The 14,863-nt window shown below is 34.5% G+C and overlaps 1 protein-coding gene and 1 long non-coding RNA gene across 2 annotated transcripts in view; both read left to right on the top strand.

The window, feature by feature from the left end:
• Nucleotides 1-14,863, top strand: part of LOC101882685 (uncharacterized) — a 396,146-nt gene that overhangs the window by 205,706 nt on the left and 175,577 nt on the right. The window lies entirely within an intron of this gene.
• Nucleotides 1-14,863, top strand: part of LOC141377481 (uncharacterized) — a 52,491-nt gene that overhangs the window by 12,141 nt on the left and 25,487 nt on the right. The gene's annotated exons all lie outside the window — the stretch shown is intronic.

Raw genomic sequence — 14,863 nt, 5'->3', positions numbered from 1 at the left:
AAAATATTTTAAAAAAGAAGAAAAAAATTCAAAGGGAGCTAATAATTCTGACTTCAACTGTGTGTATATATATATATATATATATATATATATATATATATATATATATATATATATATATATATATATATATATAAACATACAAACAGTAAATAAATAAATGTAAATGTGTATGTTTCATATCTTGCATGAATAAAGAAAGATCTATCTATCTAAAAAAAACAAAACAGGGGGGCTAATAATTCTGTCTTCAACTGTATTTTTCATGCAAGACAATATACACATACCTTTACATTTCTTTATTTACTGTTTGTAAATAATAGTGGCATCTACTAGGATGGAATTTTATGTTTGATTTAAATTTAAATATATAAATATTTAATACACATCAAATTTAAGACCTAAATGTTTATTGTACAAATTAACACCAGTTATTTTTTTAGCATTGTAAACTAATGTTTTTCAATAAATAAATAAACAAACAAGGAAAATACAGAATAAGAGAACTTTTTCACTATTTAGCATCATTACTTTTAAACACACAGCAAAAAAACAAGTGAATGAATCAAACTCTATATTAAACTAAAACCAAATGTACATTTTTCAAAAATAAATGCTATATCCAAAAATGGCAATATCATAATAACAATTCTGGAGTAATCTTTAAAACTATAGTATGTTAAACATACAGAATCAAAAACTGTAATAACGCTGCTTTTTCAAAACATAATTAACATATCATTTGTATACTGTCAACTATAAACAAAAGAAAAGGATACTGACCCCTGTGTTAAATTATTGCATCCAATTGTGATTCTAAAGAGAAAGACATAAGAAAAATCCATACAGGAGAAAAGAACAGCTGACTCAACCTTCAGGCCCAAACCCAACCTGCTTAGTCTGGTAATAAATTGACTTTAAAAGAGGAGCTCTCATAGCAAACAAATTTTAGGGTCTTCATATCACATTAAGAATGAGTCCAGCTAAATCTCATCAAAGCGGCGAGTCCTGCTGCCAGGGGACTCCAGCTAATGGCTGGAAGTTAGAAGAGCTGCAGTCAATTGACCCGGGGCCAAATCACTTGACCTCAAGTCCTCCACGCTCGCTGTCATGTAAGAGACCTCTCAAATGGTGCCGTGCTCATGCAATACATTTATATAGACTCACACACTGTGACGTGGTACATGCGGAATAAACAGAGACATGAGAAAATGCCCAAAAGCGAAAAGAGTCATGCATTAAAGTAGGAGAGGACTAGGACTAACTAAAACTCAGCAACTCATGAAAACATCAGCTTATTTACGTAGCAGTTTTTAAAGTCAATTACAAACTTGAAAACAGAAATTTAGATATATTACAACAGATTGTTCACTTTCTAAGATTTGTTTTTCAAATTAAAATAATCAGGTAACACTTTATTTAAGGTGTCCTTTTTTTGTATTACAAGTGATTTAACATAATGGTCACACTTTATTTGAATGTACAATTCATGCTATTAACAAACCATTCACAAGGCAAGACTTTTAGCTCAATAATTAGCTGCTTTTTAATAGCTAGTATAGTAGTAGTAGTTGGGTTTAAGTATTAGGCATGTCAAATAAGATCATATATAAGTGCTCATAAACAGTTATTAACTTAAGGTAATAAGCCAGTTGCGATTGATGTGAATTGATACATAAAAAGAAGTGTTAACAATATACTGTAGTAATAACAATTAATTATGCACAATTACATGCAACTAACTCTAGACCTAACCCGAGTACTGACCCTAACATAGGTATGTGGTATTTAATTTAATGTAGGTATGTGTAATTAATTCATATTACTCAGTAATGAAATGAGAAGTTACGCTGTAACAAGGACACCTTGAAATAAAGCAAACATTGGCCGTAGTGCATATGTGTCAGTGTTTCTCAACTACATTGCTGAAGGACAACCAGCACAGCATATTTTCCATCTTCTTAACCAAACACACCTGATTTAGATTAACAGCTCATTAGCAAAGACTGAAAGATCTGGAATGGGTGTGACAGACAAAGTAGACATCCAAATCATGCAGTGCTGGTGGTCATCCAGAGACATGGTTGAGAAACCCTGCTTTAAAGGGATAGTTCACACAAAAAATGAAAATTAGGTCATCATTCACTGACCCTTCAATTATTTACTTATGAACATGAGAGAATATTTTGGTAAACTAGTAACTATTTTGACATATATATATATATATATATATATATATATATATATATATATATATATATATATATATATATATATATATATATATATATATATATATATATATATATATATATATATATATATTCCGAATGGTTTCCAATATTTTGCAAAAAAAAAAAAATCTTCTTTTATGTTCAGTGGAAAAAAGAAAATCATTATGGGTTTGATCAACATAAAGAAGAGTAAGTTGTAAGTAAATTTTCATTTTTTTCGGTGCACTTTCTTTTTAAAACTTGACAGATGACTTCCTTGTTTAACATTTTCATTTTATACAGCAGGCAAATATTCAGCCTCATTATGTTCAGTCTTACATTTTCAGTAAAAATGGCATGTCAAAATAACTGTTAAGAAAACCACATCCTTTGATTTGATTGGTCATTTCAAACATTTAGTTAGTGAGTCTGAGGATGATGGGTTCATTTCTTTATGTCTTCAGGATAAACAGAAATACAAATAAATGTTATATATATTTTGCTGCTATCTGATGTTTTTTTTTTCATGCAAAAACTGCAAGTGCAGGTCACATGGTACCATAGGCAGTGGAATTAATACTATTTAACAAATTTCATATTGAAGCAATAAAGCATATAATCAGTATAGATTTTAGTTCATCATTATCATCAACAAAATGGAGCAGCTTGTCTTTTACATTAACAAACATAACTTTTGCAAATTTTTGGTTAAAACATGGTCCAATATTAACTAATGGAGACAATCTGGAAAGTGTTACTATATTTTTTTCATTTTGTGGGAAAACATGAAAAAACATTTTAAATATTGAACAAAGCTAAAGTCATTTTCAAAATACTATATGACTCAGAGATTTACAGTTCAAGATTACAGTACAGTCTGCTGCCCTCTAGTGGAACATGTCAATGTCAAAACTGACTGATACTCTGACTGCTTAAGAATTTCCTTGTGAAACTTTGCAGATTTATTCCAAGCCTTTATTAAGTTAAATATTTTCAGATTTCCTTCCCAACACCAACAGAACATCAGAAAAGTTCACACAGTGGAGCTGTCTGAAATTCTTTTCTAAAACTACTCTTTTACTCTACTCTTTTCTTGTGTGTAGGTTCAACAATTTCACTTTTATAGAAAACAATAGGCTCTTTCTATTTCCTTCAAAGGTTAAATAACTGAACATAAACATGGGATGTTGAGAAAAATGCTCATTTTAAAAAAGAATTTCAGATGGCACTTAGAAGTTTTTGCATCCGAAGTCTTCACTTGTTAGCAATGGTAGAGAAATGCAGACAAACCCAGAGCTGTAAAGTTGTAAATGTTGCATAATGCTATTAATATTACATTAAACCTACTGTAGATGGCATAACTACAGACTTATGAATAATCACTAGTGTTTAATTAACATAATGTAAAGAAGAATAAAGACTTTCACAACCTTAACTATATCAGCATACAATGCTTCTATCAACTGCCCAGACTTAAGCCTGATTTATACTTCTGCGTCAGGTGACCGGCGTAACCAACGGCGCATGCAACGCGCGTGGCTGTGCATTTATACTTCTGCGCACTGTCTCTGTTGGTCTGCATTAACACTTCCGAAACGCTAGTTGGCAGTGAGGTATAAATTTTCCTCTGTGTCGAGTTTCTTTGCTACTTTTTTGCTTTTCCTGAACACTTCCGGGATGTACAAGTGGCTCAAACTCGCTCATTTTGAGGCAGGAACCAGCGGACGTGCAACAACTTTAACTATGAGGTAAACACAAAACAAAACTTTCCATCCGGAGCTCCTTCACGGTACTCCACACTTGTAAACAATCGCTCGCGCGGCTCTCGGTCCCGCCCAGACTCGTCAGCGCTACCAAGCCGACCAATCACAGAGCTTACGCTACGCGTCGTTTCGACGTGTAGTTACATTTTTTAAGAGGTGCACGTCAGTGACGGCGATGGCCACAGCGAAGGGCTATGCGTCAGCGCTGTAGCATACGCCGGTGTTTGACGCAGAAGTATAAATCAGCCTTTAGGGCATACTCGCACTATGCTATCTGAACCGTGCTCAGGCCTGTTTCCCGGATCGTTTGAAAAGTGTGAGTGCTCTGAATCAGGCTCAGGCGCGGTTCACTTGGCTGGCCCTGGGCCAGTTGGAAGAGGTGTGCCAGAGCGTGGTTTACTTGGGCTTTGGAGCAGTTCGCTTGTAGTGTGAGTGGAAAGCGTGCCAGAGCCCGAAACTGAAGACTAGACGTGACTTTTATGGGACACTTTCATATGGATTTATTAATCATTTTTGCTGTTAAATGAACACAAACTGTTGTTTCACAAACCCTCATTCACATATGTAAATAACTGAAAGAATCTGCTTGTAAGAATTTTCATGCGTTAATTGCAATGTATGAACATCTCAAAGCAAAACTTTAATGGTGAGGCCTTTTCAGATATCCCAAATCGTTTGTGAAAACCTGTTGACTGAACCAATAATGATGAAAGATCTGTTATAGATAACTGTAGTGTACTTATCAAGCAAAGAAAAGGAATTAAATTGAACTATTTTACATGACAAGGTCTATTATTTATACTCCCAAATACTTTATAATGGAGTAATTCATGTCAAAAGGATGCCAGTGAACTGCAAAGTATCAACATTTTCATATTGTTATGATCAGGTCCTTTCTTTACTGCACTAAATAAAGTGAAACCACTGTGTCTTTTATTCCGAGCATTTTTATTTTAGAGTACGTAAAAAAAAAAAAAGTTTCTGGTTTTAATCTGTTTTATTTAATCAAAAGGATAAATATTCCATTTCATAATAATAATCTACAAAATGTTTACTTTGTGTGAATGTCTTTTTTTTCTTAACTACAATAATAATTTTTAATATAGATCAAATGAAAAATTTTAAGTTAAAGTTAAATTATATTTTGAGAATAAAAATAAACCTTTAGTGACATTTCGGCTTAAGGCATACTTTTTGAATGGGCTGTCATCTCGTTGTTATGCTTTGTTTTGTTGACTTTTTTTACTAAATATTTACATATTCATATAAACGTTGCTCTCAGTAGCATGAATACATAACCAGTATATTGCTGAAAGGCATTTCTAACTTCATTTAGCAACTAATCAAAGAACGATAAAGAACTCAATAATGAACACACACACACATGTGAACAGGAGAGGTACAGTAAGACTTTCCAGTTGACTTGATGGGTCACTTAAAAAAAAGCTTTCTCAGTTTTGTATACATATGAATTTCAAATCTTATATTATTTTAAAGGGTCTCGATTTTCTTCAGGTGGTGTCCTACAATACATTTACATGGATCCATGGTCAAAACAAAACTTAGTAAAGTATACATAGTACCCTAATATACATTATAGCATCATGTCTTTCCTACAGTGTCTGAAATTGTTCCTCTGTAAGTGCATCCAAAGGAGATTTGCTTCTCAGCACAGAAGAAAGTGTTGTCTTGAATCTCGCCAGCAAAAATCAAACTCTTCCTTTCCTCAGTTAGAATGCAGTCAGCACTGTTTCAAGAAAGGTCAAAGTATACCTGTTGTTTGTCCATGAGGAGGCCCACACGGAATCTGTGCGTGCAGAATTCCGCAGATTTTCGCTGATTTTTAGCCTATCATTAATTCTGTTTATTTACTTGAGAAAAATTTGTGTAAATCTATATTTATTCAGTTTTTAAATTACAGTAACATTATTGACTTATATGAAAATGATCATTTGATTTATGTAAAATGCAGTTTGTACAGTAAAATTTTTTGTCTTTAAGTAGATCTATTATATGTGAGATTTGCATTGTCTTTCAAATCAAATGAATCTAATTGGATTTGCATTTTAAACATTAAATAAAAGTTTAAAAGATATATTTTTTTATTTCACATATTAAGATTTTAGTTATGATATCCCCAAAATAATTCCAAAGAAATCCGCAGATTTTTACCAAAAAGCAAAAAACGTCCGCAGATTCCGTCTGGCCCTATTCATAAGGCACATTTTTGCTACATAGTTTCCAATTCAAAAACTACATACTTTTTCCAGGCTTAAATTTCCTATAGATATTTTTGACCACAGTTTACTTCTGATAAACAGTTTTAAAATTCAACAGGTCTAGTTTAGTCCAAAACATCTCAAGAAACATTGTCTAGACAAGCAAAACATATTGCCTTGTTTGCAGCAATAAGTCAAATTAAGCTTTTGCTTACTATTTCCTATTGATTATTTTTTAACCCTTTAGACAGATTATTGGACTAAGCAAAAACTCTTATTATTTCTGAAAACTAAACAATAATTTTTGCTTGTCTAAAAGATTGCACTTAAAAAAACTGAATCAAAATAAAATTTATCATGAACTGTTTGTAAGAATTTAATTTTATTCAATTTGTCATTTTTTTTAAATAAACTGTATGTCGTTAGATTTCTTAGAATCAATCTAAATTTATATTATAGATCTAGAATCAGTTAAAAGATTTTAATTTGGCATAAATATATATAGCTGTTGAAAAAGCCATCCAATTGGAAAAATTATATGAGATTGATTTACTTAATTATCAGGGGGAACATTGATGCAGCTCCATACTTCACACAATAGATGGATAAATAAGAAACATTTAAAACACATTCGATTTATTGATATTATTACATACATTTTGTTCATATTTGTTTCATTTATGTTTAACTAACACTAATCAATCACAATGTTTAGCAGGATGGATCCATGCTTTCATGTTGTTGATGCCAAATTTTGACCCTACTATCCGAATGTCACAACAGAAATCGAGACTCATCAGACCAGAAAACATTTGTCCAAACTTCTGTTGTCCAATTTTGGTAAGCCTGTGCCAATTGTAGCCTCAGTTTCCTGTTCTTAGCTGACAGGAGTGGCAGCTGTATGGTGTGGTCTTCTGCTGCTGCACGTGTTGTGCATTTAGAGATGCTCTTCTGCATACCTTTCTTGTAATGAGTGCTATTTGAGTTAATGTTGCCTTTCTATCAGTTTGAACCAGTCTGGTCATTCTCCTCTGACCTTTGGCATCAACCAGGCATTTGTGCCCACAGAACTGCCGCTCACAAGATATTTTCTCTTTTTTTTTCGGACCACTCTCTGTAAACGCTAGAGATGGCTGTGTGTGAAAATCCCAGCAGTTCAGCAGATTCTGAAATACTCAGACCAGTTTGTCTGGCACCAACAACCATGCCATGCTCAAAGTCACTTAAATCCCCTTTCTCCATTCTGATCCTCGGTTTGCACTGCAGCAGATCGTCTTGACCATGTCTACGTGCCTAAATGCATTTTCTTGCTGCCATGTGATTGGCTGATTAGAAATTTGCGATAACGAGAAGTTGGACAGGTGTACCTAATAAAGTGTTCAGTGAAGACCCCCTATTGCACTAAATATATACACTCAAACTAAAACCTATAGTAAATGACTTTGATTGGTTGAGTGGTTCACATGCCTGTCAAATGTTCTCCTGTTGTCAAAGCTAAGCTGATAGCTGACACTCCATGTAAAATCCATATAAATAAAATCTTGACAAGCATTTTAATATTCAACAAAATCTGCTGCTGATTAGAATTACTTCACGATCGGTAGTAATTGAAAATAAAATCCTGTTGCCTATTGTAAGGTCGATGGCAGGCTTCGTCATGCCTGGTAATCCTAACAGTCGTTAGTGTGCCGTAATCAGAGCTAATCATGCAATAATGATGCCTGCCCAGAACAGAGGGGATTCCTATCAATTAGGCGACCCACCGGGGCCCCTGCTGCATCGTGATGGGCCACGCTAACGCAGACTCATTAGCTGATTGTCACAGTAGAGAGATTCACAAATTCGCACTCATCGCACTGGGATCTGTCCATATCACTGTATTTCACTGACCAGACTGAAACAACATACTGTAGCACGAGGGTAAACATGTTTAGAAAAGGAGTAAAATGTATCATCCTATACTATTGTGGCAGAACCCTTACATGGAACATGGGAATGCTTATAAGTTGCATTTATTGGAGTCTTTAAAAGCATCGCATTAAAAAACACAAATAAGATATTTATTCTGTTTAATTTATTGTTAATGTGACAGACAATGATAAAATGTTTGGAACACTTTATTTTGATGGTCCATTTAACGCATTATGTTGAATTTTAGATACATTGCATCTACATGCCAACTAATTCTCAATAGATTATAAGTAGACTGTTAGGTTGGGGTTAGGGTTATGGTTAGTGTAAGTTGACGTACTTGCAAAGTTTCTTTTAGTCAGTTAAATGTCTGTTGAAAGAGCAATATCAACAGAGATTAAGCAGACAGTCTACTAATACTCAAATGAGAATCAATTAGCATGTATTGCAATGCAACTTTTAGTCATCAAAATGTGCAATAGGGACCATCAAAATAAAGTGTAACCAAATGTTTTTGCTCATTATGTCACTTGTACTTACTATAATATTTGATTAAAAATACAATAAAAATTTGTAATGAAGATTTTTGTTTTCTAACTGAATTTATTTTTTGAAAATGTTATTTATAAAGCTGAGTTTCGAACTTTACTCCAGGATCTCCTGAGGTCACATGATCCTTTTGAAAGCATTCAAATATGCTTATTGCTGCTCAAGAAACATTTCAGTAACACTTTAGTTTAACAATTCACACTATTTCCTAGTGGTTTATTACCTGCCTACTATTAAGATATTAACTGATTATTAGCACTTATAAAGTATAATCTTATTTTAGATCCCTAATCCTACCCAATACCTAAACCAAATTTCCATCTTACTAATTATTAATAAGTAACTAATTAGTAGTTTATTGAGAGAATAGTCTTAGTTAATAGTGTGATTTGTATATTAAAATAAAGTGACCAACATTTTTTGTTATTAGTGCTGAAAATGATTGTGCTGCTTAAATGTTATATTATTTTTCTTTTTTTATATAAAGTACATCTAATTTTTCAGAAATGTCATATTTCTATATAGAGTGTTTGGTTAAAAGTTTACATTTTAAAGTATTCTTGTTACAGTGTAACTTCATTTAACTAACATTAAATTATTACATGTACTTACATGGTTATAGTTAGAATGTGCACTGTTAAAAAACATTAATTTACAGGTAGTTGTCTGTATTTTTTATACAGAATTTTCTGTAATAAAAACTTCTAATGGGCGAAGCAGTGGCGCAGTAGGTAGTGCTGTCGCCTCACAGCAAGAAGGTCGCTGAGTCGCTGGTTCGAGCCTCGGCTCAGTTGACGTTTCTGTGTGGAGTTTGCATAATCTGTATAATCACATTAATTAATGTGTATAATTACAGCAATAACCTGTATACTTACAGTAATAATCTTTAAAATCACATTAATTAATCAGTATTATTTCAATAATAAATTATATATTTACAGTAATAATTTGCAAAATGACAATAATAATCTGTATAACTGCAGAAATATGGCAGTAATTACCAGTTTTTTGTTGTTGTTGTTTTCACAGTTTTAATGCAAATTATCAACAGAAATAAACTGTAATTTAATGGATTTTGACTGTAAAGTATGTTCTGTATTTTTACAGTTTTTGCTTGTAATTCTGTGAAATTATTATTTTCTCTAATTTAATAAAATATCTCTGGAAGCCCTGCGGCCAGTCTTTTGACCGTTTTTTACAGATTTTATTTATTTATTTATTTATTTTACAGTGTGTGTTAGGATTTGTTGCACACAATTATGCATAATTAATTGTAATTACTATAGTGAGCACACAGAACATGCTACCCAAATCTCATGTTGGGATCTCTTGAATGCAGAATCTAAATACAGTGTATAAATCATTTCAGCTCTTCTGTGAAATTAGAAGACTTGCCTATAATTATTGTAGAAGCATCTGATATTCAGGAGACTGGAACAAAAGTGATGATTTGCTTTCATTAAATGATTAAAAAAAAAACACCTAAAAATTTGTTTGTGATTTCCTATTCTTTTATATATCTTGAGATTTATCTTTATTAAACTGCTGGAAAGAAACACACACATAAGTGCCAAATAAGCAGCGAAAGCACACAAAGAGACATCCGGCGTGGCCATCTCCAGCATGTGCAATCCCTCACGCAGCTCAAGCTTGTGCGATAGCTCTTTCGTGAATCACTGATCCCGTGTGTTCCAGTGGCCCGGCACCGCTGGTCCCCCTGCCAGTAGATACAGGCTATTTAAATGCTCCATTGGAGAGAGATTAAAGTTTATGCAAGGTCACTGGGGATGTGATAATTATAATCACAGGTTTTTGGCTCTGCAATGACAGCCATTTGTTATTTTCACTTGAGTAATTCCCGCAGCCCAAGGATGTTGACAAGCGTGCACTGATTTAGTGGCCTGCAGTCCCCTCTTCCCTCCGGAGCCCCCCTATACACGCCGCCCACCCCTCCGAAAGCAGCCCGAGCTCAACCAGACCAAAGCCAGAGACTGACACTCCCTGTGGGACCGAGGCGGCGTTCAGCCCCCCTGCCCCACGCTGGAACAGTACAAGGGTACAATTGTTTCACTGGAGACTATGGGGTGGAGAAGACCTTTTGTAGGATACGATGTGTGGACATTTTTTTTTTTTCTTTTGAGTTTGTTGGCGATAGAAGCACAAGCAACACCAATACTTCCACTTGTTTTAAAAGATTCATTCTTAAGTAATTCTTTTCAATGTAAAATAAGATATTTATGTTTGTTGAGGCAATAATCATTTTTTATTATTTATTGACATTTGTGTGCGTGTGCATGTATGATTTGACTAGAGCCCTATCTAAATATCACCAATCTTGCATTTTAGTGTGTGCATCAAATCAAATCAAGGGTTTAGGCAATTAAAATATACCTTTCTAAAAAAACCCCCAAAAAATTTTCGACTTTTTTTTTTTTTTTTTTTTTAAAGCCAAGTCACATTTACTTTGTACCTGAAAGCTCCATATTTTTTGTACCTGAAAAGTATATAATAGTACCTAAAAAATTTAAGAGGAACACTTTTGTACTTTTTAGGTACTAATTTGTACCCTTGAGGTATTAATATGGACAAGGAGGTACAAACCTTTCAAAAAGGTACCACCAAAGCGACAGAAAGCGTTTTATTTCTGAGAGTGTAGGAATAGCCAAAAAACACTATATAAGTTAAAATTATCAACTTTTGTTTTATGGCAAGAACTATTTGAATATGAAGTAAAGTTCATACTCCATGAAGAGATTTTTGTAAATTTCATAATCATATCAAAACTTAGATTTAGGGTGCTTTCACACCTGTGAATCGATTCAGTTGTTCCGAAACAGAGATTACAATTGTTACTCTTTAATTACTATAATTGTTGCTCTTTGCTCTTGGAGCGGTTCGCTTTCACACTGCAAAGTTTCTAATCGGACCAAAAGAGCTAAAACAAGTCACGTGCGAGTAAACTCTCCTTACATTGGTCAGAGTGTCAGGGTTTATTTTGCAGTGTCCCACTCAGCTGTCAGGAGAGGTGGTGGTTTGGTGGTGATTGACAGGGTGCGCGTGCGCAACGTGTCTGAGGAGAGATGCGGTGGGGAGGGTAGAGAAGGGTGCGCGACGATGCCTATTTGAGTACCGGGAGGGAGACGCGAGATTACCGGGAGATCATCACTCGTTTGCGGGCATCCGGAGACTCGCGAAACTTCCCGCCCTACTCAAAATTCTCTATTCATATAGCTGTAAGCCTATTACATATCTATAAAACACATATAACCGCGCTCGGATCGGATCGCTTTCTCACTGCAATCAAACCACTCCAGGGTTCGTTTCAATCGAGCCGAGACCACCTCCTTCAAGCGATCTCGGAGCGATTACTTTGGCGCGGAACAGAGCGTGATTGCCCTGTTCACATATGCCAAACAAACCGCGCTAACTGGGCAAATGAGATACGTTCCGAAACAAAAGTGTAGGTGTGAAAGCACCCTTAGATTGGTAATATGCCCCAGTATATTGCTGGGGACTTTATACTGCTCAGTGAGTGCCGTCTTTCAGATGAGACGTTAAACTGAGGTCCTGACTCTCTGTGGCCATTAAAATTCCCAAAATTTGCCCAATGGCCCCTGTTCATCATGGCCTCCTAACCATCCCCATATGATAATTGTCTTCATTACTCTGTCTCCTCTTCACCAATCAGCTGGTGTGTGGAGTGCATTCTGGCGCAATATGACTACTGTCAAGTCATCCAGCTGGATGCTGCACACTGGTGGTGGATAAGGAAATTCCCCCACAAAATGTGTAAAGCGCTTTGAGTGTCCAGAAAAGTGCTATATAAAAGTAAGGAGTTATTATTAATAATATAATTAGACATGATTCATAATACTCAGATTCCGTAGATTCACTTTTTTAATTTGATCTTTAATACTGGTTTTGTGGTCAATAGTTACATATACAGTAGCACTTTGTACAACTGAACATGTTTCATAGTAGGCATGGGACGATAACCATTTTGAAGGTATACCACGGTTTGGACAAGTCAAAGTTTTAAAACCGCCAAAATAACATTATACCATTCCAATGGTATGTGTAAGATTTTTTTTTTTTTCATTTTATGACAAACGTATCTAAAGCAGTAAAGATATCCAAAGATGCAGTTTTAATATGTTTACTGTTCAAAAATACTTTAGATGTTTCCCCCAAAAAATTCAAAAGGGAAAAGGTTTTAGTTTTTTACCCAGACATTTAAAAAGACCATATTTTAGAGCAGTAATCACAATACGGTTGTAATACACAAGGTTATTGTACCATCAGAATCTTATAGTGGCCCATATCTATTTCATTGCAGATTCACTGTATTCAATAAATCATTTGATGCAATCTTTATAGCATATGACATAAATTCAAATTCTGTAGTAAAGCAGCACTAAAAAGACAACAAGGTGTTATTTAATGTTGATCCAATTCAGTTCAATAACTGCTAAAACTGTATCATAATCCAATTTAATTTAGTGTGTTTTTTTCTAGTTTCAGTAGTCAAATCCATCCTTCTATTGAGAATTCGGTATTTTAAATTCATTTATTCATTTATTCATTCATTTTCTTTTCGGCTTAGTCTCTTTATTAATCAGGGTCGCCGCAGCGGAATGAACCGCCAACTTATCCAGCACATGTTTTACGCAGCAGATGCCCTTCCAGCTGCAACCCATCTCTGGGAAACATTCATACACACTCATGCACTACAAACAATTTAGCTAACCCAATTCACCTGTGCCGCATGTCTTTGGACTGTGGGGGAAACCGGAGCACCAGAAGGAAACCCATGCAAACGCGGGGAGAACATGCAAACTTCTCATAGAAAGGCTCGAACCAGCTACCTTCTTGCTAGGAGGTTACAGCACTACCTAATGCGCCACCGCTTCACCGCATTTTAAATTAACTAACATACTAAAAACACAAGCTTTCATATACTGTAGCCACATCTAATTACCCAGATAATAATGCCATCCATGGGGCCTATTACAAAACTATGCTCACTTTAAAAATCATATGCTATCTGTCTGGCAACTATGGTAAGTTCAGGCATTATATTTGTTAATGATCAAAAATGTAGAACCAAGGTGGTTAATTATACACTCTTGGAGGACCTTGAGGATGTGTTAGATTATTTTATATTTTTACTAATTTGGACATCGCAGACACGTTTTTAGCAATTCTTGTCCACTCCTTCTCTTGGTCATCATGAGTATGTGAAGGTCAGAACTTACCAAGTATCAACTTTGCAACCCAGGCTCATTTTGAAAACCGCTATATACATTTCTTAAGAGCGTCAAATACATCCCAGGAGGTGCTTTTTTTTTGCAATTTTTGTTTTCACGATTCCAACAGAGGCCGCTGTGTATGCTTTTTGAGATCTTAATTTTTTCTTGCGCTTTCTTTTCTTACATGAATCCACCAGAGGCCACTGTCGACTGACTGACTGACTGACTGACTGACTGACTGAATGAATGCCTGACTGACTGACCCACCTCCTCCTTCCCTAAACCCAACTAATAGTGTTTTAAAAAGCAATTCAAAAAAAGAAAAACCCTCGTCTGATTTTTACTATGTTTTCAGATTTTTATCACATTCTTACCCTGTTATTTACTTGTTTTGTTTATTTTTTGGCTTCTGCACTCTAAAAACTGCTGGGTTGAAAACAACCCAATTTGGGTTGTTTTGGTAACCCAGCGCTGGGTAAAAAAGGGACAAACCCAACGCTGGGTTACTTTAACCCAGCAAGTTGGGTTACAAGTTTAACCCAGCATGCTGGGTTGTGATTTTAACCCAACTATTAGTTAAAAATTACTACACTGCTGGGTTGAATGTAACCCAAAATGGGTCAGAAATTTAATCTAGAAACTGATGATTAAAATCACTAAAATAAAAACAATTCTACAGCAATACATAGTTGTTCAGTAATGGAATTTTATTTATGACAAAAGATAAAATGTGTCCAAATGAATTTGAGATTTTTCCCATCTGCACCTCAGCATTAACCCTTTGACTGCCTGCTCTACCAAATGGTTGACCTTGTTTTTACTGTTTTAAATAATGACTGTTAAAGTCATAAGAAAAAAGATGATTTAGTGTTCAAAATGTTTCTTTTAAATATATATATATATATAAATTATATATATAAATTATTAAATATATATATATATATATAAATATATATATA

The sequence above is a fragment of the Danio rerio genome, chromosome 14 (assembly GCF_049306965.1).
Source record: "Danio rerio strain Tuebingen ecotype United States chromosome 14, GRCz12tu, whole genome shotgun sequence".
Taxonomy (NCBI): Eukaryota; Metazoa; Chordata; class Actinopteri; order Cypriniformes; family Danionidae; genus Danio; species Danio rerio.
The sequence above is the reverse complement of the archived record's forward strand: the minus strand, read 5'-3'. Positions and strand labels throughout refer to the sequence as shown.